Source organism: Ambystoma mexicanum, chromosome 8 (genome assembly GCF_040938575.1).
Source record: "Ambystoma mexicanum isolate Mex_15411 chromosome 8, UKY_AmexF1_1, whole genome shotgun sequence".
Taxonomy (NCBI): Eukaryota; Metazoa; Chordata; class Amphibia; order Caudata; family Ambystomatidae; genus Ambystoma; species Ambystoma mexicanum.
Window position 1 is genome coordinate 153,840,564 of NC_090929.1, and position 23,328 is coordinate 153,863,891.

The following is a 23,328-nucleotide window of genomic DNA, read 5'->3' on the forward strand; positions in this document are numbered from 1 at the left end:
TACAAACCATCATATTGTGGACGTACTGGTTGGGGCAATTCGATTGCCCCGGGGTCTGTTGTTCGAGGGGGCACTGTCCAGTCCCCCCCGACCGAGTTTTGGCTGGTGGCAATGGATACTACTTTTTATATTCGACCGCGAATATATTCCTATGGGATATTCCCCTTGTTCGAGGCTACCACTTTTTAATATAGCCTCGAACATACCGCCGGTTTATTAAATTAATATAAATACACCGGTTGGTATTTTTTGCAGAGACTCAGTTCCAAAATGGCGTTTGTGTTCGCTTCTGTGACTCCAACCCAAGTCGAGCCCTTTGTTCCACTTTTTGGCGGGCTTCTCCACAGAAGCCTCCAAAAGTGGTGCCACTCTGTCTGGGTACCACAGGAGGTGTGGGAGGGGGTTTAGGCACCCTGGACTGAGTTGCCTTGGCAACTCACATCGCACTCTGGTGTGATTGGCCCAGTGGTGAGCCGCCCGGCTCAACACTTAGCATGTTTGAGTGACAGCTAGGACTGATGAATGGGGGTTTTCTGCATAAAAGCAGGGCTTTGGGCACTGGGACTTCAGACTTCACCACAGGACCAAAGAATCTGAAGAGGGAGAAGCTGAGCTGACCTGCAACGTCGACACCACTGGTGGAGCCCTGCTGAACCGTCTCACCACTTTTCCCGACGACAGAGGAGATCTTCAATCCGAAGAGTCTTCTTCCTTTGACTGGTGGGGATAACCAGTTTGCCCGCCTTTTTGCCTTCCCGGATCATCTCGTGGCCGCCTTGCCTGTGCCAAGCACCCCGGCAACTAGGATACCACGTTTTCTCCACTACCGCGAATAAAAGGGTAGTACCTTTTAACCGGATAACTCCGCGGCTGATTTCTTCCCTGGCAGTGCAACGACCTTCAGCCTTCATCCACGTCGAGATCATCTCTTCCTCTGGACGACGCCATGACTTGCACCAGCTGCCAGGAACAACTGCCTCCGCTGGAGGATCCTGTTCACTTTAAAGGTACTGTGTCCGCCTGGCATCTCTCGCAACGGTCTGTGTGGGGTGACTCTTAAAGCCTCAACTTACCACTTGGGTGGGCCCTAGGCTGGCTAACTGAACTTTTCTAAACTGAACTGATCCCTTTCTGAACTCTCTGCAAGACTCTCCAAGCCTTTTAAACTTTGTGATCTTGGGCACAGTGGTGTTCTACTCTCTCCAAGAGGGAGCCTGGCCTCTGAACTTTTTGCTCACAAGTAGACTTTGACTTTCCTGCCTTGCTAAGTGCTTCTGAAGGATTGTGTTGTGTGCTGTTCCTAATTTCTGCCTTTTCCCTCCCTTTTTCTTAAACTTATTGGAGTGCCATCTTTAGTTAAGCGCTCACCTCTGTCTGGAAATAAGTGGTGTTAACTAAGACTTGTCTAATAAGGAATAAGGGTTGTACAGATGATAATAGTGACTGTGTTTTAAAACTTACTTATGATAATAGTGCTAGAGTATTTCTAAGTGTGTGTTTAAATAAATAATTCTATACTTGATACCAAAGCTCTGGTCAGTGTTTGCTTGTGCTACTGTATTTTGGTACCTATCTTGTATACTCTATATACTATCTAACTCTTCTTGAGAGAAGTCTGGCTGCTCTGCCACAGCTACCAGGTATATCTGGGTGGTACAGACTGCTACCAATAAAGATTACCCCTGCTAGCTGCGCAGGGAGTATTAATTCTATTAAAGACTAGGAGGCGAGCATTATGCTTCAACTTCTTTAATTTACTACTCTTCACAGCAGTTTCAACAAACTCAAAACTATAACAAAACACTGAAAACAGTCTGAACAAACTTTTTCCTCCTTGAACTACAATCCCCATAGTCTCTGTAGTCCATCCTACTCCAGCTCAGCTATGACCATATCCTGTCCCTGAGCTCCTCCTCTCTTTTACTCGCTCTGAAAGTCACAGTGAAAACTCCACACTTAGTCCTGCATCTGGCAATGACTTGAACCACTCCAAATGAATGTCGCACTCCTTCAACTCAGGCAACGACTTCTACTAGTCTCTCACTTCAATTATTCTTCTGCTCCTCTCCTAGAAATAATAGAAAGCAGAAAATCAGGGAGGTGTCCATGTATTGCTGTCATCCTCATATTATTATCACATACGACATTCAATAATATGCACAATACATCTCTCGGGTGGGAATTTAATGCTCGCCTCCTAGTCTTTAATAGAATTAATACTCCCTGCGCAGCTAGCAGGGGTAATCTTTATTCTATGACAAGACTGGAGGCGAGCATTATGCTTGTTCAAAGCTGTCCCAATACTGCACTCGCCATACTCTCCGTTGGTTTAAAATAAAATTCTCTAAATGTGCGATCATTCACCCAGTCTGCTGCTGCCATAATATCTTGCAAGGGAACTCCTGTCCTATATGCTTTGGACGCCATGGCCCCCCTCACTGAATGTGCCCCGAATTGCTGCAAATCGATCCCTGCTGCTAGCATTACTTCTCTGACCCATCTCGCTATGGTAGCTGTCTTTACCGCCTGAAAGGGCCTCCTACGCGCTATCAACAACTGACTTGTACTACTCGCTCTATCGTCTGCCGTCCTGGCCTCGTATTCCTTGATGCAACTAGCTACGCACCATCTGACATTATTGGGGAAATAGGGATAGTGCGCTGTGGATGTACTTGATTTCGTCCTTTGCACTACTACGAAGGTCACTCCTTCTGGTCCGAACGTCGTCCTATTGATTTCTAGAGCTCTAACATCTGACACCCTCTTGCATGATATGAGACATAACAGCATCGCCAATTTGCCTGACAACTGCTTGAGAGACAAGAATCTATTCACCGGCCAACTCTCTAATAATTTCAAAACTCTCGTAACGTCCCATAGCACTGTATATCTGGGAACCGGTGGCGCTTTAAACTTAGCTCCTCGAATGAGCCTACAGACTGCTGGATGTTCACCCGCTGGCGCACCTTCAATCGGCATATGACCAGCGGAAATCGCTGATCTGTACACTCCAATAGTGCGAAAAGCTTTCCCATCTTGCAGCAGTTGTGCTAGAAAATTCAGTATGGCCACTATAGGAGCAGAAATGGGATGAAAACCTCTCCCTCTACACCAACTCGTCCACCTGGCCCAAGCCGCGTCGTAGCTCCTCCGAGTCGATGGAGCCCAGGATTCGGCAATAAGTTCTGCTGCTTGCATCGAAATGCCTGGCAGTTCCCATCGTCTCCTGATATCCTGCACGCGATGAGCGGGAGTGTCTTCTTCACTCTCAGAGGATGACACTGCCCAGCTGGGTCCGTGAGCAATTGTTCCCCTTCCGGGAGGATCCTTGGCAGGTCTATTAACCGCTCTATCAGCGTCGGGAACCACACTTGGGCTTTCCACAACGGTGCTATCAGCACTAGCTCTGCTCTCTCCCTCCGACACTTCGCCAGCACTCTGCTCAGCATCATGAACGGAGGGAAGGCGTAATGAGTGCCGCCTGTCCAGTCTTGCAAGAATGCGTCCGTCCCTCTCGCGTCTGGGTCTAGTCTCCAGCTGAAGTAGCTGGATATCTGGGCGTTGAGACGAGACGCAAATAGATCCGTGTGTAATGGGCCCCATTTCTGAGCTATCATCTGAAACACTGATGGATCTAGCTTCCAATCGCTGGAGTCTGTGAGGTACCGGGAGTTCCAATCTGCTATCACATTCAGTGTGCCGGGTAAGTACTCCGCTGTCACTGATGTCCCCGTCCTCAGGCAATAATGCCAGAAATCCTTCGCTAGCTCGGCTAGCAACCTGGACTTCGTCCCTCCTAAGTGGTTTATGTAACGCACTGCTGATATGTTGTCCATCTTCAGTAGGACGCAAGACTTCACTCTGTCTCTCGTGAATGTCTTTATCGCGAAGGAGCCTGCTAGGAGCTCTAAGCAGTTTATGTGCAGGTTCAGCTCCTCTGCGCTCCATCTCCCTCCAGTTTGCAACTCTCCGCATCGCGCTCCCCATCCTATACGGCTGGCGTCTGACTCTATCACGAGGTCCGGCCGGTCCCCGAATATGGCACGCCCATTCCAGGCGTCCATATTCTGCAACCACCATTCCAGTTCCGTGATCGATTCCTGATCTAGCGGTATCGATTGATGATATCTCAACCCCTGTTGCAGGTGTCTGATCTTCAATCTTTGTAAAGCTCGATAGTGTAAGGGACCTGGAAAAATAGCTTGTATTGAGGCTGCAAGGAGGCCCACAATCCTCGCTAGGACCCTCAGAGATATAACTCTCTTCCCTAGGCATGCTCTGATCTCTCTCTTGATATCTCGGATCTTCCTTGCTGGAAGTTCCAGAGTGGCTTTCCTCGTGTCCAGGATGAAGCCGAGAAAATCCAGCCTCTGCGCCGGCTTCGTATCTGACTTCTCTGTGTTCACTAGAAACCCCAGTGACTGTAAGAGGTCTAGAACCCACTGCGTCTGATATTCTAGTGCCTTTTGATCCTCCGCTAGAAGCAATAGATCGTCCAAGTATATGATCAGCCGAATTCCCTTTTCTCGGATGGCTGCGGCTACTGGTTTCATCAACTTCGTGAACGCCCAAGGCGCTGACGCAAGCCCGAATGGCATAGTCCTGAATTGCCAAAATTGTCCCTTCCAGCGAAAAGCCAGGAATCCCCTGAACCGCTCCTGTACTGGGACCGTAAGGTAGGCATCCTTTAGGTCTAACCTGGTTAGCCAGTCTCCTTCCCTCAGGGAGTCTCTGAGCTGATGGATTCCTTCCATCTTGAAATGATGGTAAACTATCCATCCGTTCAGTTCCTTCAAATTTATTACTGGACGTACTTTCTCCTTCCTGTGAACGAGAAACATGTTGCTGAGAAAACTTGGGCCCCGGGGCATCTTTCTATGGCTCTCTTCCTTACTAAGAGCTCCAATTCGGTATTGAGGGCTGCTTGCTCCCCTTTTGCTAGCTGCTGGCGCTGTGGTGCCCCTGTCTGCACTGGGTCTTGGATGAACTCTAGCTGCAGACCTCTGACGGTTTGCAAAATCCAGGCATCGCTGGAAAGCGCGCGCCAGCTTCCCCAGAACATCTTTGTTCTCCCTCCCACTGGAGGGTATGTTATCGCTCTTACCTGGTGTGAACCCCTGGCCTCGTCCGAAGCCTCTTCCTCGTCGTCCTCTGTTAATACGGCCTCTGGCCGGGAAGAACGTGTCCTGTTGCCTGTTCTCCCAGTACTGGGCCCTGTGATTCCGGGGTCTTCTGCCTCCTTGTTGGCGACCGGTCGAGCGACCCCTGTAACGACCGGTCCCGGCAAAAACTCTCTGCGGGAAGATCTTACGGATGGATGCCTGCGCTTTCTCCAGTGATGTGTATGTGCCTACAAAGCGGCCCATCTCCTTCCCGAAAGTCTCACCAAACAAGAGACCTTGCGCTGTCTCCCCAGCCTCGTAGGATGCCAGGTCACTGAGCTTCGAGTCTATCTTCAGAAGCAATCCTCTTCTCCTCTCGGAGGCTATTGCGCAATTCGCGTTACCTAGGAGGCAAACTGCTCTTTGCGCCCATCCAGCTAGGGCCTCTGGATCCACCTCCTCGCCTGTGTCCTTCGCTCTTTCGGCCAAGTCCATGATCTTAGCGAGCGGACCGGCTAAGTCCAGGACCTTCTCCTGGCAACTCTTCCATGACCTATCAATCCCTTTACGGGGGTCCTTATTGGTTTTCGAAACAAAAGTAAGCATCTTTGGATCCAATTCGGGGGCTTCCGCCACCTTCCCCGGTAAGTCCGGCCTGGGACATTCCGCACGAAGTCGCTGGCGGACTTCCTTATCCAAAGCTTTTCTGAGCCTTGCTGTCATGTACTGAGCCACTCTTGGGGAAGGCTGCCAGTCGGAAGATCTCGGATTTCTGATGGCGTCCGGATCGAACATATCATCTTGCTCCTCATTGAGGTGCTTCTCTTTGCGGGCTTTCTTTCCCCCACTGGGCGTTGCCCACTCCTCCTCGACTGGTTCCTCCGGCTCTTGAGGGGACAAGTCCTCCTCCTCTGGCTCTTCTTCCGAGCCTGGGTCATCATCTCCCACATTATCTTCCCCGGGAGAGGGGGTCATGAGGTCCGGCACGGCCTGACGCTGCAAATATGCTCTCTTAAGCTTCGCGAAAGCGTCGGCGACCTCCGGGGCCTTGTCTCCTGCCCCATCCGATGGGCCCTGGGGGTCTGCAGAGGATTTCCTCTTGCGGGCCTGAATACTCCCCTTAGACCCTGCTCCAGAGGGTTCCGTGGGCAAGCTGCGAGTCGTCTTGGTGCTTTCCTTAGGCTGATGAAGCATAGCTTCTAGTGTCTCTAGCCTTTCCTGTAAGGGTCTCACCCCTTGAGCCACCGCATCTATCAGGGAATTCCCCAGCACCTCCTTGAAACTTGCAGCCAAGTCTAGGGACTGCTCCTCCTCACTCCACTCATAATCAGACATGATAAGGGGTGCTGCGTGCCTCAATACCTGCGTGCAGGTGTCTTCTGCTGCCCACTTCCTGTTAGATGCTCCTCCGAGACCCTTTCCAAGTCTCCAAATATTACTCCTATGCTTAAAAATTATTATTATTATTATTTATTTTTTTTTTTTTCGTATGTGGCTGCACCGGACACTTCTTAGTATACCATGCCTGTGGTGGCTTGCGAGTCTTTAAGATCTGTAAGCCAGCTGTAGGTAGCTCGCTGACACTTTTTCTTTTTTTTTTTTTTTTTTTTTAATTATTCCGGGAAGGTCTCGCTCCTGCTGCCTCTTCTGAGGTTATGCAGGCCCACGCTTGCTGGGCGCTTCACGCGCGCGAGGGGAAGTCAGGGTTCTCGCCCACGGAGCTTCGTATCGCTCCGATCGTGTGAACTCTTCCTGCTGCAGCCGCGTCGCGTAGTGAAAGCGACGCGGCTCAGCGCTTCTCAAGCTCCGCCCCCCCAAGGGTGGGGGGGACTCCTCCTGGCCCTCTGCGAGGGCTCGTAGTGCTCGACGCTCAGCTCCTCCTCCACCAGGGAGGGGGCCCGCTGCAGCGTGTCCGCTCCCCGCTGGGTGAAGGTAGGCTCGGGGAGCTCCAGGGCCCGGCGGGACACCCCTCGAGTGCCAGTAATGCGGCACGGGGCTGGAGGTCGCCGGAGCTCCCAATGCCGCTGCGAAGCAGCTAATTAGGTTGCTCCGCAGAGTCGCGTAAATGCGACGTTCCCGACCTGAAACGAAGTTCCGTCTTACAACGTATTAAAAACCTTGCAATTACTGACGCTAAACGCTACCTCTCAGTGTAAACTTGTCGTGGGGGCACCTGAAACCCCCCGTATAACCTAAATCCTACGCTAATGTAATCAAACCCACATTAGGCTAAGAGGTAAACAGAAAGTCACTTATCTGCTTGAAGAGCAGTAAAAGAAGAGGAGGAGCTCAGGGACAGGATATGGTCATAGCTGAGCTGGAGTAGGATGGACTACAGAGACTATGGGGATTGTAGTTCAAGGAGGAAAAAGTTTGTTCAGACTGTTTTCAGTGTTTTGTTATAGTTTTGAGTTTGTTGAAACTGCTGTGAAGAGTAGTAAATTAAAGAAGTTGAAGCATAATGCTCGCCTCCAGTCTTGTCATAGAATTGGGTTTACTGCCAACACCTGTAGTCTTAAGCCTTTTGCAGTGGTCCCTAAGGGAACTGCACAGGTTTCTGCCTAACAGACCCAAAGTACAATAAGCTAGGGCAAGGGAGCCCCCTTGCAAGTTTTGTTGAAAAGTGTTGTGAAAGGTCTGAACCCAACAGAGGAGGACCCACGTGAACTGTGTTTTGAAGAGGTCTGGCCCGCCAGAAGGGGGCCTGCGTGAACTTTTTGTTAAAACATTATTTGGAGATCTGAAAAAGCGAGACTTTAACGTCGAAGGCCAGGCAAGCCTTGATCCACATTTTGGAACTGTTTATTGTGCTGCAACCCTGAGCCAGAGTGTGCCATCCTCCCTACAGTTACTGCCTTACTCTGTCTGGTCTAACGTGGGGAGGAGAGCTAATCCAGCCACATTTATTCTTTTGAATACTGATTTCTCCTTTACATACATTTCTCATTTATACACTTTTTGTACAAGAGATAGGGCAGGCATAAGGTTTTGGTAGAATAGGCCATTTTGATTTAACAGACACCACTAGGACTGTTTCGTTTATCGTTTAATGGTCAAGACTATTCCCATCTTAGTTATAGGGCAAAGAAGGACTTTTTCTAACCCAGGAAAACTACAATAAATGTTTCACAAATTGTACCTATTGTGTCAGTGTCATACTTGTGATACAATGCCTCCTCTACATAGTGTAAAATAAGCTTAGTTCAAGGTTCTAGAGACGGTTTCCTTGCCTAGTAAGTCTTTTAAGTCCAAAAACACAACCCTAGTAAAAGGCAGTTCAGACAGGGCTTGAAGTCTTGAAAAACAACGAATTACGAAGAGTTCCTGTGGATTTCTTCCAGTGTGTAGATTTATTGAAGCAGCAAGTTAACAACTAACATAGGAGACCTTAAAACAGACTTGAGAATGGGACACAAGCAGTGGCTTGGCTCAGAGGTAAGAGGGGGTTGCCCTGGACACCTCTACGTGCACTCCAACACTCTGGAGTGACTTACTTTGAATCAGGTAAGCAATACCATTTTGCCCACAGTACCTTAGGTTAGAAGAAAATGTTTGTGCTGATTGATCAGCGATGTTGCATCTCTGGACCCGACCTCTGAATTCCTTGGTCTGGTGACTGAAAGCAGGACAATGGACAGAATCTCTCAGCAGCAATCTCGAGGGAGGACATGTGTCACGACTTTCAGCAACTTCTTGGTTCACTGCGGTTTTGGCGCCTTTTCTACAGCACCAACAAAGGACATGGACTGCCTGGTCAATTTTCTTCACCTCCTGCAGTCCCAGGCTCTGGGCGAGTCAGATCAGATCTCTGGAGTGTTCCTATGGGTTTAGCAAAGATTTGGAATGATTCAGCCTTTCCCACGGCGATGCACTCAAAATGGACAGCAGGTCTCGTGGTATTGGGGCTCTGCAGCTCTGGAAACTCCTAGGACCCAGAGAGATGGCTTGTTTCAGAATTCATCTTGCGACTGGTTGTTCCCATCAGCCGAAGGGAAGGAGTCGTCCTCTTCAGAGCTCCTCTGTCATACAGATAACAGGGGCAGGACAGTAGTGGTCGCTTCATGGTGTTGCAGGCTTTTCTGGTCATCTTCTTCTTTGGTTACTTCAGCTTCCAATGGTCGACTTGCTTTTCACTCCAGAAGCATCACCTTTTATACAGTTCCAGCACACACTCCTCTGCAATCTCTCTCAGCATTTTACAGAATGGGGCATTTGGCTGTCCAATCAGGACAGCCAGACCCCCTGTGGGAGCTGGACCTATTCAGGCACTCTGGCAGACAAAGAACAGTGGGGTGGAAATCTCCTCCCCACTGCCTGCCTGCCCAGACACTCTGGAGTTTATGCGGGTATACCCAAGGGTTCCTGCCGAAAGCAAAATACACACACTGACCTTCCCCTCACAGAATGGTAGAAGAAGGGCTAACGAAGAACAACCACACTGGTAATGGCGAAAAAAGAAGGGAGGCCCCAAGGTGGTACTTGGGTGACCCTATTGTGCACTACCAAGGCTTTGGACGAAGCCTGCAGTATACAAAATACACAATAGTTGGCAGAACACATCCGTTGCCACTAGCCATAACTAGGTGATTGTCTATGTGACTAAAAAGTCACAGGAGCAGCGAGAAGGGGGTTAGTAGGTATCCCTTTGGCACTCCACTGAAGGTGGTGTGTGCCAATCTCTCAGGCTATAGAGTTTTGGGAGAGATACTAAGTATCTCTCTATCCTTATGAACTGCAGTTACCTGAGGATATAGAAAAATAATCTCAAAGGAGGACCCTGAGGGTCCCCAGCAACGCTACCCCTAAGGAGCTGTGTTCTGCAGTAGTAAAAACACAGATGCCTTTAAGAGCTATTGAGCAGACAGACTCCATAGTACAGGTAGAACACAAAGAATAGAGTTCCAAAGGACAGAGCCCACAAGAATGAATGAGTGAAAAAAAGGCTCCACTCATTCAGGATTGAAAGAAAAAGGTCCGGAAGTCCAGCAAAAACTGCTGGGGGTCTCACTAGGAGATGGGATGAAGCATAATAATGATAAATCTCCCTAACAGCTACATATCTCCTGCAGAGAAACCCCTTTTGTGTCTGCCCTAGAGGAATATGTAATTCTGCAGCCTGTTACATATGCCATGGAAACAACAGTACGAATCCAGTGACTGATGGAGACTATTTTCCTGAAACCCTCAGTTCTAGAAACACTGTTCTTGACGTCGATGGAGAGTCATTCTTTTTCTTCTGGTGTTCGAGGATCCTGAAAGAAAACATGGAGAACCAAGTCTTGAGAAATCTGAAACTTGGACACCACATTAGGGTGAAAAGTAGTATCATATTGTAATTCTACAGCTTCCTGGCGAACTTGCAGAAAGGGAGGTCTATATAAGAGCCCTCATTTCCCCCAACCTCCGAGCTGAAGAAGTAGCAATTAAGAATACCCTATTGGGGCGTGGTTTGGTGCAGAGTGACACAGATGTAAAAGTGTGCGCCCCGCCATGATCCTGGGTAAAATCTGTATTATATATTCTGAATATACCACTTAAAGGGCACCAGAGGGTATAGGAGATCGGAGGTGACTCCCACCCCTGCAGCTGAATTCCAGTGGTGGGCAGACCCGGGAGGTGAGCCGGGGGGCAGAGAAGACAGTTGGAGCATTGGGCCTGGGGGCCACCCGCCATCTTGCCTGGTGGGAGCGGATGCATGGCAAGCCAAGGCTGTGAGCAAGGCGACTAGGAGCAGGGCCCGAGGAGGAAGGAGGCCGGCCCAGGCACGGCGAGGGACATCAGTGCGGCTGTGAGGGTCGGAGCCTGAGCAGTGAGGAGGTTGGGAGGAGCTGGGAGGAAGCGATATGCCAGCGTGGGTTCCGTACTACACTGGGCGGAAAGAGGCTGAGGCCGGGGAGCGGAGGAAGAACCTCCCCCGAAGTCGCTGAAGGCTGTCTGGAGAGCCGGGAGAAGTGACCGCCATCCTGGCTGTGGGCCCTGCACTAGGTCAGTGTAAACGGACAGAGGGAGGTCGGGAGCTGCTGACTCCGCTGCAGCTGGGAAGAAGGTGCGGCTGCAGAAGGGTGACGTGTGGAGAAGAACTCTTGAGGCCTGTGGAGCAACACAGGCAGAGCGGGTGAGGGTGCCGGCCCGGGAAAGTAGTGGAGTAGACGGAAGGGCCCCGGGCTCTGGCTAGGAGAAGTGGCAGGAGAGTGGCCTGGCAGGTGGGGGCGCCCCCTAATTCAGCGGCGGCAGGACTGGATCCCCTGGAGTGCTCTGGGGATGTGGAGGAGCCCTTTGGGGAAGCAAGAGGAGCCATGGAGAGTGGTATAAGGACTGCTTGGCAAGCAGAATCCATTGAGGCGACCAGGACAGCCCGACAGGGACTTGAGAGGCTACAAGAAGGCATCTAACTTGGAAAGTGCTGTGGACATGCGCATAGGGGGATATGCAGCAGCAGAGGAGCTACTGCAGAGCTTCCTAGGATCTTAACAAACAAGTCTTTTTTAGGCAGGATACACAGGTATAAGGGCTGGACAGTGGTGAAAGGGCACCAGCAGCAGAAGTTGGATCACTTTGTGGGCAACAAGGAACGCCAAGGAGAAACAATGACTCTGAATGCCGATATGGAGGCGATGAAGGATTCCTGCGACTCATTGGAGAATAAGGTACAATTTGTGGGGATGGAGGTGTTCCTCTGGAGGGCGGTCCTTGGAAAGGTGGGTGAAAGAGTCACTGAAGTGGAACAAAGAATGGGCCACTTCTCCTATGGGAGGAAGGATCCCTGCCGATCTGTTTGAGGGTTGACAGAGTTTGTTTGAAGGGGTAAAGGGGGGGTGACAGATGCTTCGTACCTTGTACTTTGCAAGTTGCACTTTCAAATTGCGGTCCTACCTGGGATGGCTGGGGGTGGGACTGGCCCGGGGCTGCTGCCTGCCTGATTCCTCTAGGGGCCAGGGGGCCTGTTGTTGCTAATTTAGCAGTGCCGGTCCAGCAGGCAGCAGCCAATCGTTACATGTCCTACCCCCACCGACCCGGCGCTGGCCCGTCATTGGGTGTCTGTGCTGGGTGCGGCCGCTAGACCTAGGCACACGCCGGGAGATGTCTGAGGATGAGGAAGTGGTGTTGATGTCACGAGGAGCAGTGAGTGTGTGTGACTGCAGCAGCAGGCCTAGTCAACAAGGCACGCTGCAGTGCAAGGAGACAGACAAGCCGTCGATCGAACCCTATTTCGAGGAGTTGCTGGCTGCTTAGCCCAGCCCGCCGAGGCGAGGAGACTGACACTACTAGAATTTGTGCACTTGGGCTGGCCGGCGTGCAGTAAAGTAAAGTAAGTAAATGAAAAACATAAGTGCTGTTATTTTATGTATTTATACCTTCTGTGCTGTGTGTGCACTCCCGATCTAACGCAGAAGAGACACACATGTCATGCACACATCGTGGCAACAAGTGAATTAGACTGTAGCGGTTAACTGGCCAGGGATTGCAGCGCTACCCAAGGCAAATTTCTGTGTTCACACACATCCTGCGATTCCTGCAAATCAGTCACAGTGTCCAAAGTTTATTGCCATCCCAGAGAACTTCTCTATTATCAGAACAGACAGAACTCGCGGCGGTGGGGCAGCTGTCATTGAAAAATCTAACCTGAATATCCGAGAAGCCTCTAAACTAGACATATCATCTGCCGAACTCCTATCCTTTAAAATCCCATTGTCCAGTTCCAAAACTATACTTGCTCACCTTGTATACAGACTCCCAAGCGCAATTACCTCAGTCGAGGAGGACATCTCCCACCTATTGACCTCCAATACAAAACCTAACTCCCAAATTATATTATTGGGCGACTTCAACCTTGGCCTTCAGGGCCCTAATGATTCAAATGTTACCTTGATCAATGACACCATCACACAATTAGGCCTGACACAACAAATCAACAATCAACAAATCAACTTTAGATTGGCTGGCCGATGTCAACTGTGACATCTCTGTGACTGACGTCACTCCTTGCGTCTGGTCAGACCATCATCTTATCAGCTTCTCTATAGCCATAACTACACAAAAAAGTCCACCCCACACCATCCCACTACAATCTCTAGCCAGGAACAAACGCAACATCACTATTGAGAATCTCAGACCTTTACTGCACCCAATCACCTCTGCTGCCCCTACCACCCCGAATGCCAATCTCACATCCTTAGTCAAACTCTACAATGACACACTGGAACTAGCCCTGGACCAAATAGCACCTCTAAAATTAAGAAAAATTAAACCTACGACACATGTGAACAAATGGTTCTCGGCAGAACTGAAAGCACTTCGTAACCTCAAGAGGACAGGTGAATCCAGCTGGAGGAAAGCCCCTTCAATCACCACCAAAGAAAAATTCTCCTTGACAGCAGCTACATACAAAGCCGCTATTACGAACGCAAAAAAATAGATTTTCAATACTAGAATCCACAACGCCAAATCTGGCACAAAAGAGCTTTTCTCCATCCTACGAGAACTCGAATCACCCGTGCCCCCTACCGATGACTGCATCAAGGACAAAACCTGGTGTAACAACATCCAACAAGCACTCTCTAATAAAATAGCTCTCCTGCAAGCTAAGATAGAATCCAAAAAAGCCAACCCCACCTCCAAATACCACGTGAGCTACACTCTTAGCTCACCCCACCCTGACTGCCCCCTCTTCCATTTCTCACCAGTCACAGAAGACGAAGTAATCAATATAATTGCTAGCCTAAAACCATCCAACTGTCTAGGTGACCTATCCCCTGCATCAGTTATCAAGGATGGAGCCAAAGATCTAGCCCCCTTTATCACCTCACTGATCAACTCATCGTTCAAAAATTCGGTAGTCCCACACAACCTCAAAGAGGCCTGGGTCCTACCTCTACTCAAAAAAACCCACCTCGACCCTAACACATCTACGAACTACAGGCCCATCACGACTGTCCCCTTTCTCATAAAAATAATAGACAGAGTAGCATACCTCCAAATTCAACAACATTTGGAAGACAACAACCTTCTAGGTCTGCGTCAATCTGGCTTTAGAACCAGGCATGGGACTGAAACAGCCCTCCTGGATCTAAAAATCCAAATGGATGATGCCAAAGACAAGGACAATCGGGCCATTCTGCTCTTGTTAGATTTGTCCGCAGCCTTCGACCTAGTCGACCACCAAATTCCCACCAAACACCTCTCTTCGGCTGATACATTCTCCCAGGATGCCACCAATTGGATTTGGTCCTTCCTATTGGACCGAACAACCAGGGTCTTGCCCCCTCAGGTGGCGATGTGGCAGACCCCGTCCCGATCCAATGTGGAGTCCCCCAAGGTTCCTGCATCTCTCCCAGGCTTTACAATATTTTCACTAAGCTCCTCTTCGACCGCTTTGATGACTTGGAAGTTACATATACTAACTATGCTGACGACACCCAGGTCCTCATTGCGCTCCCGGGGAAATTACTAAATGAGATCTACCTTGAAATCCAAGCATGGATGGCCACCCAAAGCCTCTGCTTAAACGATGACAAGACGGAACTGCTGCTAGTCGGCTCACAGTCCTCTCGACCCCAGATACCAATCCTTCGTCATCGATGGCAACATTATAAAAGTATCTAAAGAAGTCAAAACACTGGGCGTGTATCTTGACTCAACTATCTCCCTCAAAAAACAAATTAACGCCACCGTCTCATCCACAGCCTACACCAATAAACTTATTAATGCCTGCAAACCCTTCTTATCCTCTAACAGCTGCCTCACACTGGCCAGGGCCCTCATATTGTCCAAACTGGACTACTGTAACACACTCTTCCTTGGCTCTACGAACCACAACCTGAACAGACTACAGATACTCCAAAACTGCGCACTTAGATGCGCCCTTAATCTACCACGCAAGGCCCACATTTCCTCTGCTAGGAAGGCAGTCCACTGGCTCCTCATCCATGAGAGAATTAAACTACGAGCACTTGTTATTACACACAAATGCCTCTACCTGACAGCCCCACTCTACTTATCAGACACATTTTCGAGACAGAAATCTACCAGGCCAACCAGATCCCCATACCTACAACAACTCAATGTCCCAAGGTTCAACTTGACAACAGCCCGGGGACCTAGCTTTCCCGTGCTAGCAGCTAAATTCTGGAATGCATTACCTATGACAGTTAGAGCTGACACATCATTTTGGTTGTTATGATCTAAGGTAAAGGAACTACTCACAACTCAGCAATAGATTGTTAACTGCACTTGGCTATATCCTGCGCCTTGTGTTCTCTATATTGAAAGTATCCATGATCTAAGATGTATCACAAGTTATGCTACATGTATCCCTGTAGCTAATATACGCTTCTGCATGGACCATTCTGTAACCCGGTCCCTCACACTAAGTACTATTCTGTACCATCCGATGTTATATCCTGTATGTGGAACTTTATGTAACACTGCTGTTCCTAAGATAATGCACCGAGTTACCCTAGGGTTCGGCCGTGCTATACAAATAAACAAACTAAACTAAACTAAGAAGTCAGGTGTGTTCCGTTCGAGATTAACGCATAGTCAGACGCACACACTCAGGGTATGCAGCGAAATCAGCCACCACACACACGTCCCTTGCACATCTAGCTCCTACACTTTTCCCTTCCAGACCGGTCCAGATAGTCACACAAATGTGCTTGGCACGTGTCCATCAGGGGCCGGGTGCTGGACACACAGGTTGCCATGGCAAATGATCTGTGCACCTGAGGGGCTTATGCTGTGTGAACTGGAGCCCGGGTGCTAGCACACGGGAATAGTAGCAAGGAGGGAACTCGGGGATAGTCGCAAAGAGAGTGTTGGGAGGCGCACAGGGATAGTAGCAAGGAGAGTGCTGGCACCAGTTTATGGTACAAAGGAGGGTTCTGGATGGGCCCACCTCTATAGAGCGTGCTGGCTATTATGGAGTGTGCTGGGCATAGGGGCAGAGGGGAGGGCAGAGTGAATGAGTGAGCTCAATCCTGGAAATCATGGCCTCCCCGGCTCCAACTGTCACACAGTTGATAGATGAGTGGGAAACTCTGCCCCTCTCCCTGCAGGCCTATGCCAGTCCTTACCTGCTGCTGGACACCCATTGATGTTTAGTTATTTAAGGTTATGCTGTTGTATGTGCAGTGTGTGCGCGCTTGGTTATCAGTGGTCCAAACGTTAATTAAAGGTATAAGATCGCCTGGGTGGCTGTGTTAGATTTAATTGGCTGGCTAACGGTGTGTGTGCAAATGGTGCTCGTTCCTCTTAAAAATATGATTTAGCTAAAAGGCGCAGCCGAGCGCCTCTTAAATGGATATTGCTTGAACTATGACTTGCATAATATCTGTAGACCCACAGATGCACTGGTGCGTGACGTGTGCGAGTAGTCTCGATAGAGCGAGCCCCTGTGCTGTCTCTGCCGCCCGGGGCTCCTTGCACCACACCTGATGTCCACGCCAGGAGTGGTGTCCGTGCTTCTTCCATGTCCTCATGTTTAGCTCCCACTTTCCGCATGCACTGTCCTCACCGGTGGCACTGCTTTTCCTGGTGCAATCATCTCCACACAGCCGATCCGGGCCGTGGCGAGAGCGGTGCAAGGCAGGCAGCAGCAGAGTCCTGGGTCTGGGCCGGTTGTCCAGTGCCTTTCTGCTGGTTCCCTGGCATGGAGAAACGGAGGTCAGGCGTGGGCTTTAGTCTCCACTTGCTTTTTCCTCTGTTTAGATCCGCTCCTCCAGTGTCACTCACATGGCACACCATAAACTATTGCGCACTCCATCAGGGATTTCCGAGGTGTTCTCCCAGTGTTTACCCTGTGTAGGGGTAGTGTTTTTGCAGAGTAACGTGTGTATTGTATGGGATACCTGTCTCTGCTTGGCAGAATGCTTTCAAGCTATTTTCTTTAAAAAAAAATGCTTCCTTGAGAAAACAGGATGCTGGGCTGTCTTTTGGTGGAGTGAAGGAAGACATAAAAACGTGTTCTATAGGAGAAGGGCTTTGAGCATGTTACATGTTTTCTATGCAAATAACGCCAATGATATCAATCACCCTTCCCTGACTGCAGAAATGGGGTGTTGGATGTGGGGCTGTGGTGTAGGACTCAAGGGACTTTCACAGGTAGGCGAGACTCTAAATGACAGAGGATGGAGGCAGCAAATGAGTGTGAATGAATGAGAAACCAAAACACTTGCTTGATCTGGGCTGGGAGTGGGGAAGGGGGACAGGCCCGGGCTGTGGTGAGGCCTATGTACACTGACGCGATTCACGGATGAGGGTTTGAGGGCCACTTTTCTTTTTAGGTGTGGGGCGGGCCCCTTTTACTTTTAGGTGCCCAGGCCTATTGCTTGTCCCAGTCTGACCCTCTAGACTGTAGCCCTCAGAGTCTATTTAAGATGGGAAGAAGGGATAGCCCTGTCTGCCCTACGTGCCAGGCTGAGAGGGGAACATGCAAGCATATGATATGCTTGTACCCTGAGATAGGCAGTCTGTGAAAACAAATAACGGGCATTTTAAATACATTTGTGGAGGACTAGCTGGAATTAGACACACCACTTTGCATTCTGGGGATATAAGAGAACTCTTCCCTAACGGCGCATGCAAGATACTCGGTGGGGTTGGGATTGGCCTTGGTAGAGAGGTGTATTACGATGAAGTGGGGGAGGAAGGTCCCTCTCTGCAGATGTGGGAAGACTGGATGCATTGCATGGGTTTGGGAAAACTGGTGTACAAGAATAGGGGAGTGCCCACAAAGACATGATCAAGTGGGGGGAAATGGATGCTGAGGGATCAGGGAGGTTGAGCTGGGGGTTTTGGAGGGGTGGGAGTGATGGGAGTTTAGCTTCGAGGTGGAAGGATGCCGGGGCCCACAGGGGAGTGGGGGGTGCGGATGAGCTGGGTAGGGGAGGGGTGAGTTGAGGTTGGGGCCAGATCAAGGGGAGGGACAGTTAGAGGGGGATATTTTATAGTTTACTTAGAAGTAGGAGTGGTAGGGCAATGATGGAAGGGAGGACGGTGTGGGGTAATGTTTGTAAAAATGTTATTTGGAATGTGCCAATGAGTTTTGAAATATAATGTTTTGGAAACAACCTTTAAACCTCAATAAAGATTGTGCTATCAAAAAAAGAATGCTGTATTGAGCGTGGGGTATTTAATATCAATAACACCAATAGGTTCAAAGGGAACACCCTGGAGAAATGTAAAAACTACAGCTAAATCCCAAGGCAGTAATCCCCCATAGGGAAGGGGTCGAGATGAGGCAAGACTCTTACGGAACTTTCCCATAAGCACTGCACCTTCTATTTTGCCTTCCATGCCCCCTTTGAGAGCCACTGGGCATGGACGGTGGACACGGCCGACCCTCTATAGAGCCCATCTTGAAGGATCTGAAGCACAGCCACAAACGACAGAGAAGGGGAGAAGTATCAGATTCCTCACACCACTTAAGAAGATGCCCCCGATTCCTCTCATGGGCTCTCAAAGCGGATGGGCGTTTGCAGTGAAGGACAGTATCTGAGAGGCCCTGAGCTTTGAGCCTATTCCTTTCAATTTCCAGACATCACTTTGTATCCTGAGAGTCCCAGACCCCTGACACACTCATAGAGGGCACGACCACCTCCGGATCTTCCCAACGTCTCGACACTGAAGATCCAGAATGGAAGGAGAGCTCTCCCGCCGAGGCCAACAGGGAACCACTGGGATCACTGCTGCTCTGCTGTGTCTGGTCTTCTGTAGAACCTTGGCAATCAGAGGAACGGCAGGAAAGGCCAAAAGCAGTCCCCGAGGCCAATCCAGGTTCAGCACATCCACCCACCAGGCACCCTGTGCTCGGAACCTGGGGCAGAAGGCACCCTCCGCTCGAAACCCGTAGCAGAATTTGTGGAATTTTTCTGAGGTAGGGGAGGCAAACCGATCAAATATTTTTTTTTTGGTTGCTTTTTTCTTCTTTCTACTCTTACTCTCAGTGCTGGAGGAATCCTGAGCAATCTCCAGGTGTTTCTTCTACACCTTGTGTTTTCCCAGGTTGACAAGAGGTTGCAATTACAGGAACTTTCTTGTGTACACAGAGAACTAATCCGCAATCCAAAATATACACGCAACCAGTAACCACGACAACCAAGCCGTGTCTCCCTAAATGCTGTGTAAAACCATAGTGGAACCAATCACGCTCTAAAATTTGCATCTGCCCCCACCCACCCCATACGTGAGCCATGCAACCGGTGTGTACATCTCGGTGCCATAGCAATGTAAACTATCCAGTGTTCCCATCCAAAATCTGTCAGAACCGCTTGCCAGCCAAAGCTGCACCAGCCAAACCCAGAGGAACCTGGGAATTTTAAGAAGTGGGCACTGTGACTGGATATCCAAGGAAACTGGCCGCTGTGCTCCTCCGGGAATCCTCTGCAACCTCTTTCAGGGAAATGGCCCCCCAAATCCCTTGTAGAAGTCACACCTTACCTGCAAGCACCAGGCTCATTAGCCGGGGCCAATCTTGATATCATGCCTTCCATCAGTTCCACTTGCTATGCAGGAGAACCTACAGGTACCCAACCGCCCATGAAAATGAACCCCCTGGCCCACAGGGAATCCAAGAGCAGCACCAATGCTGGTCTGGTGCCGCCGCCTCACTGGAGGAGACACCGAGGGCAAGCAATGTTGCTCCCCAGTGCCCGCACCAGAAAGATTTACATTCCTGGCTGGAAGACAGGACATTTTTTAACTGAGGGATTGTGCGTAAAGAGCAGGTATTATACCTCTGGGGGAAAAAAGGGTTCCTCGGATGGTGGCAGGGCATCAAAGCTACGTACTGTGAAGAGGGACATGGCTGTAATGTCCGGTATTCCTTTCATTCACAGGACAAAAGGCCTTTGCTTGAGGCATTTTCTTTCTTGTTGTGTCTGCCTTCTATGTCATTAAATCCTCTGTGACCCACCTCAGGGAAGTGACGATTGGGAAACAGAACTGGAGGCACATGGGATTTGGAAGAACAGAAAGGCATGTACTACCTGAGCTCTGGTTGTTACATTATTCAAGTAAGAACACGACGATTGGGTCCGAAGTATATAGCTTTGCTGTCCCTATCTTTAAAATAGCCTAGAAATACAATGAAGAAGACCCTGGATTGTTCCTTCTAGGTTAGAGATTTTGTTCAAGGATCCCAGAAGATATCAGACTGGAAATAAGTTGTGCCACTGATACCCCTGAATATGACTACATGGCCCAAGAGTGACCACAGAGGTAGCTTTTGCCTATTCTTCATCAGAAGCCAGATACCTGGGAGTCATCTTCGACTCCTCTCTCTCCTTCATCCCTCACATTCAGGACCTTGCCAAGAAGTCCCACTTCCAACTCCACCTCCTCAAAGGAATTCTTCCTTTTCTCACTTCCCCCAGAAGCTCAATGTCTCTAGAGCTCTGGTTCTCTCTATGCTAGACTACTGCAATAGCCTTTCCTCTTCCTCTATACGACCCTTCCAGCTAATTCAGAATAGGGCTGCAAGAGTTATCCTTGGCCTCAAGCTGAGGGACTGCATCTCTCTAGCACTAAAATCTCTCCACTGGCTCCCGGTTGCTGCAAGGATCAAATTCCAATCCCTCTGCATCATCCACAAGGCTCTCTGGGGCCGGGGTCCACGGTCTCTGCAACCAGCTCTCATTAAATGCACTGCCTCCAGATCTTTACGTTCCTCCGGCACCAACTCTCTGTGTGTTAAACGCTTCGCTAAACAGTGAGCTGGTGGCCGATCTCTTTCCTTAGCAGGCTCCCTCCTATGGAACAGCCTGCCCCTTCCCCTTCGTCTTGAGCCGGATCACCTCAAATTCCAGAATCTCCTCAAGACTTTCCTTTTCGCCTCCTCCTTGCCTCCCTCCTCTGCTAAACCTTACAGCTCCTGAGATTGGTGACCAGGGCCCTTATGTGTCCTTGTGGGTCCTGGCCTCCCACCCCCAATCGCCTACAGCCTCTGCCCCGGAACCCACTGGCCTGTGCCACCACAGGTTTGCACTTACCTATTTATTGGTGGTATACCACTGCACCTAGGCACTTACATCTAATTCCCTAGCACGTCCCACTTTATACAACTAGCACATAACCCCCTAATGCCCCAACCCTTCTCTTTCTCTCTCTCTCTCTCTGCACTTGCACGTTCTGAATGGCCAAGTAGGTCTGCCTCTATCTTACAGTGTTATATCTCATTTTACATCCATGTTCCCTCCCAGTTGCCCTGTGGGCGCTTTATAACACAATGTACTTGTTGTATAAGCACCTTACAAATGCACAGTAAATAAATAAAGCCTTGGCCAACATATCTGTACGGGCCTGCCACAGACCAGACAACAGCCTGCTCTATCTCATTCAAAGTGCTATTCCTCTTCGCTGATTCCTTATTTATGGCGTTGCCAGGGGTCCTGGAATTACTACAGAGCAGGACGGTTCCTGTTCTGTGAAAGGTCTTGGGCGACTTGCACATTGTGCGTGGGTACCAGTGACATTAGTGAACATATGTGAGAACTCGACCTGTTAGGTACCTTTTGAACCTGAGACTGCAACCCTTTAGCATGGCAGGTGAGCCATTCACTTTGGAAAGTCAGAAAGAATCACTGCCTCTGCATGATAGTCTGACAGTAGCCTATGTCAGCTGATGCATGGAACTGGGACCATGATTTCTCCATGGTCAACCTCCAAGGACAGGTCTCCGTTTTCCCTCTCTGGATTTTCTGCCACTCATGATAGAGAAGCAAGGAAAAATAACGTCACCAGTCAGTGAAAGAAAAAAAGGCATCAGACATATTAGGCATCAGACATTTTTGGGGCAAATAATAGATTTAATTTTTGAAAAGCAACATTCGAAACATTCGACTTACTATCTACGATATACCGCTACTACCTTATGGTTTCACCTCCTAATATGTAATGTAACACCTCTATCTTGTATGACTCAAGTTCTATGATGTAATGTAATTACCATACTGTTTGCCATCGAGTCTTGACTATGTACCTTTAGCGCTGTGATACCTCTGGGTTTGGGCGCTACCAACAAATACAATAAATAAATAAATTAATACATAAATAAACAGAAACAATACCAGGAATAAAAATAACAAATCAAATATGCTCATTTAGAGTACACCGAGGGAGGTAGTGTTAAACGGTTCCCTTCAATATATTCTTTTTAGCCTGCAGCAGCAGCAGCATTATTTCACCAGTCATGGGTTAAAAGGATGTGATCCTCGGTGTGGAGGGGAAAGGGTAGAACTGATGGCCTCTTAGCCCGTTCCTCCAACTGGCCCAGGTCCTGAGGATCGGCCCTTCTGATACTAATAGAGATGAAATGAAGTTGAAAACAACCCCCGCGGTGTGGCCACAGGGGTTTGTCCGGAATAAAGAGACTTACCTTTCACCACTCGGTCTCCTCAATTATATCACTTCTTTATTCCGGACAAACCCCCGTGGCCTCACCACCACACAATCTTGACCAACCGTCCCTCCTGCACGCCCCTACAATGCCGGCTACTTGTTACGCGAGCCGGCATTCCAGATGCACATTATGACACAGTAGCCATATTGGGCAACATGTCAGAAGGTTCTCCTTAGCAGTGGCTTCAATCAATTGAGCCATTTCTAGGCAAATCACATCCCACAAAAAGTGAGAGGTAGAAAAGCTGGGAAGCAATTCCAAAGATGACGATACATTTGTTGCTAATGGATGCATGACGTTTCGTCTGGCCCAATGATAGGTAGTAATCTTGTTGCCATGGATGCAGGGCATATCATCATGGATCAAACATGAAAATAGGACTGTATGTTCCCGCGGCCATACAAGTAGGACGGCTTTGCGTCTTTTCTATTACTTAATCTTCCTTGGAGGCTATTTTATAGTGGCTTCGTTCTTCTGTTTCTATTGTTTGTTGTAGTGAGATTATTGAATATAATGATCACATTACTTTTCAATAACACTACTTCTTTCTTGTTACGCAATATATCTCTTATGTGTAACTTTCCCATTAACACATTAACCTATTAATGTTTGTTCATCCAGGCTTTTCCGTGATTTGTGAGTATTTTTTATGCTAGAAAGGAACTGATTTCATTTACTGCAATACTCGTTTTGAATAAGTATGGCTTATTCAAGGCGAGGTGTCTTGGATTGGAATTTCTTACCACTTAAATCAGTTCATAATTTTAATTAATTATTCTTCGGCTTAGCCTTTTTAATTGCTGTTGACATCTTTCGTTAAATGGGGTGCAG

The 23,328-nt window shown here is 49.0% G+C and overlaps 1 protein-coding gene across 2 annotated transcripts in view; it reads left to right on the forward strand.

The window, feature by feature from the left end:
• Positions 1-23,328, forward strand: part of C5 (complement C5) — a 478,994-nt gene that overhangs the window by 440,963 nt on the left and 14,703 nt on the right. The gene's annotated exons all lie outside the window — the stretch shown is intronic.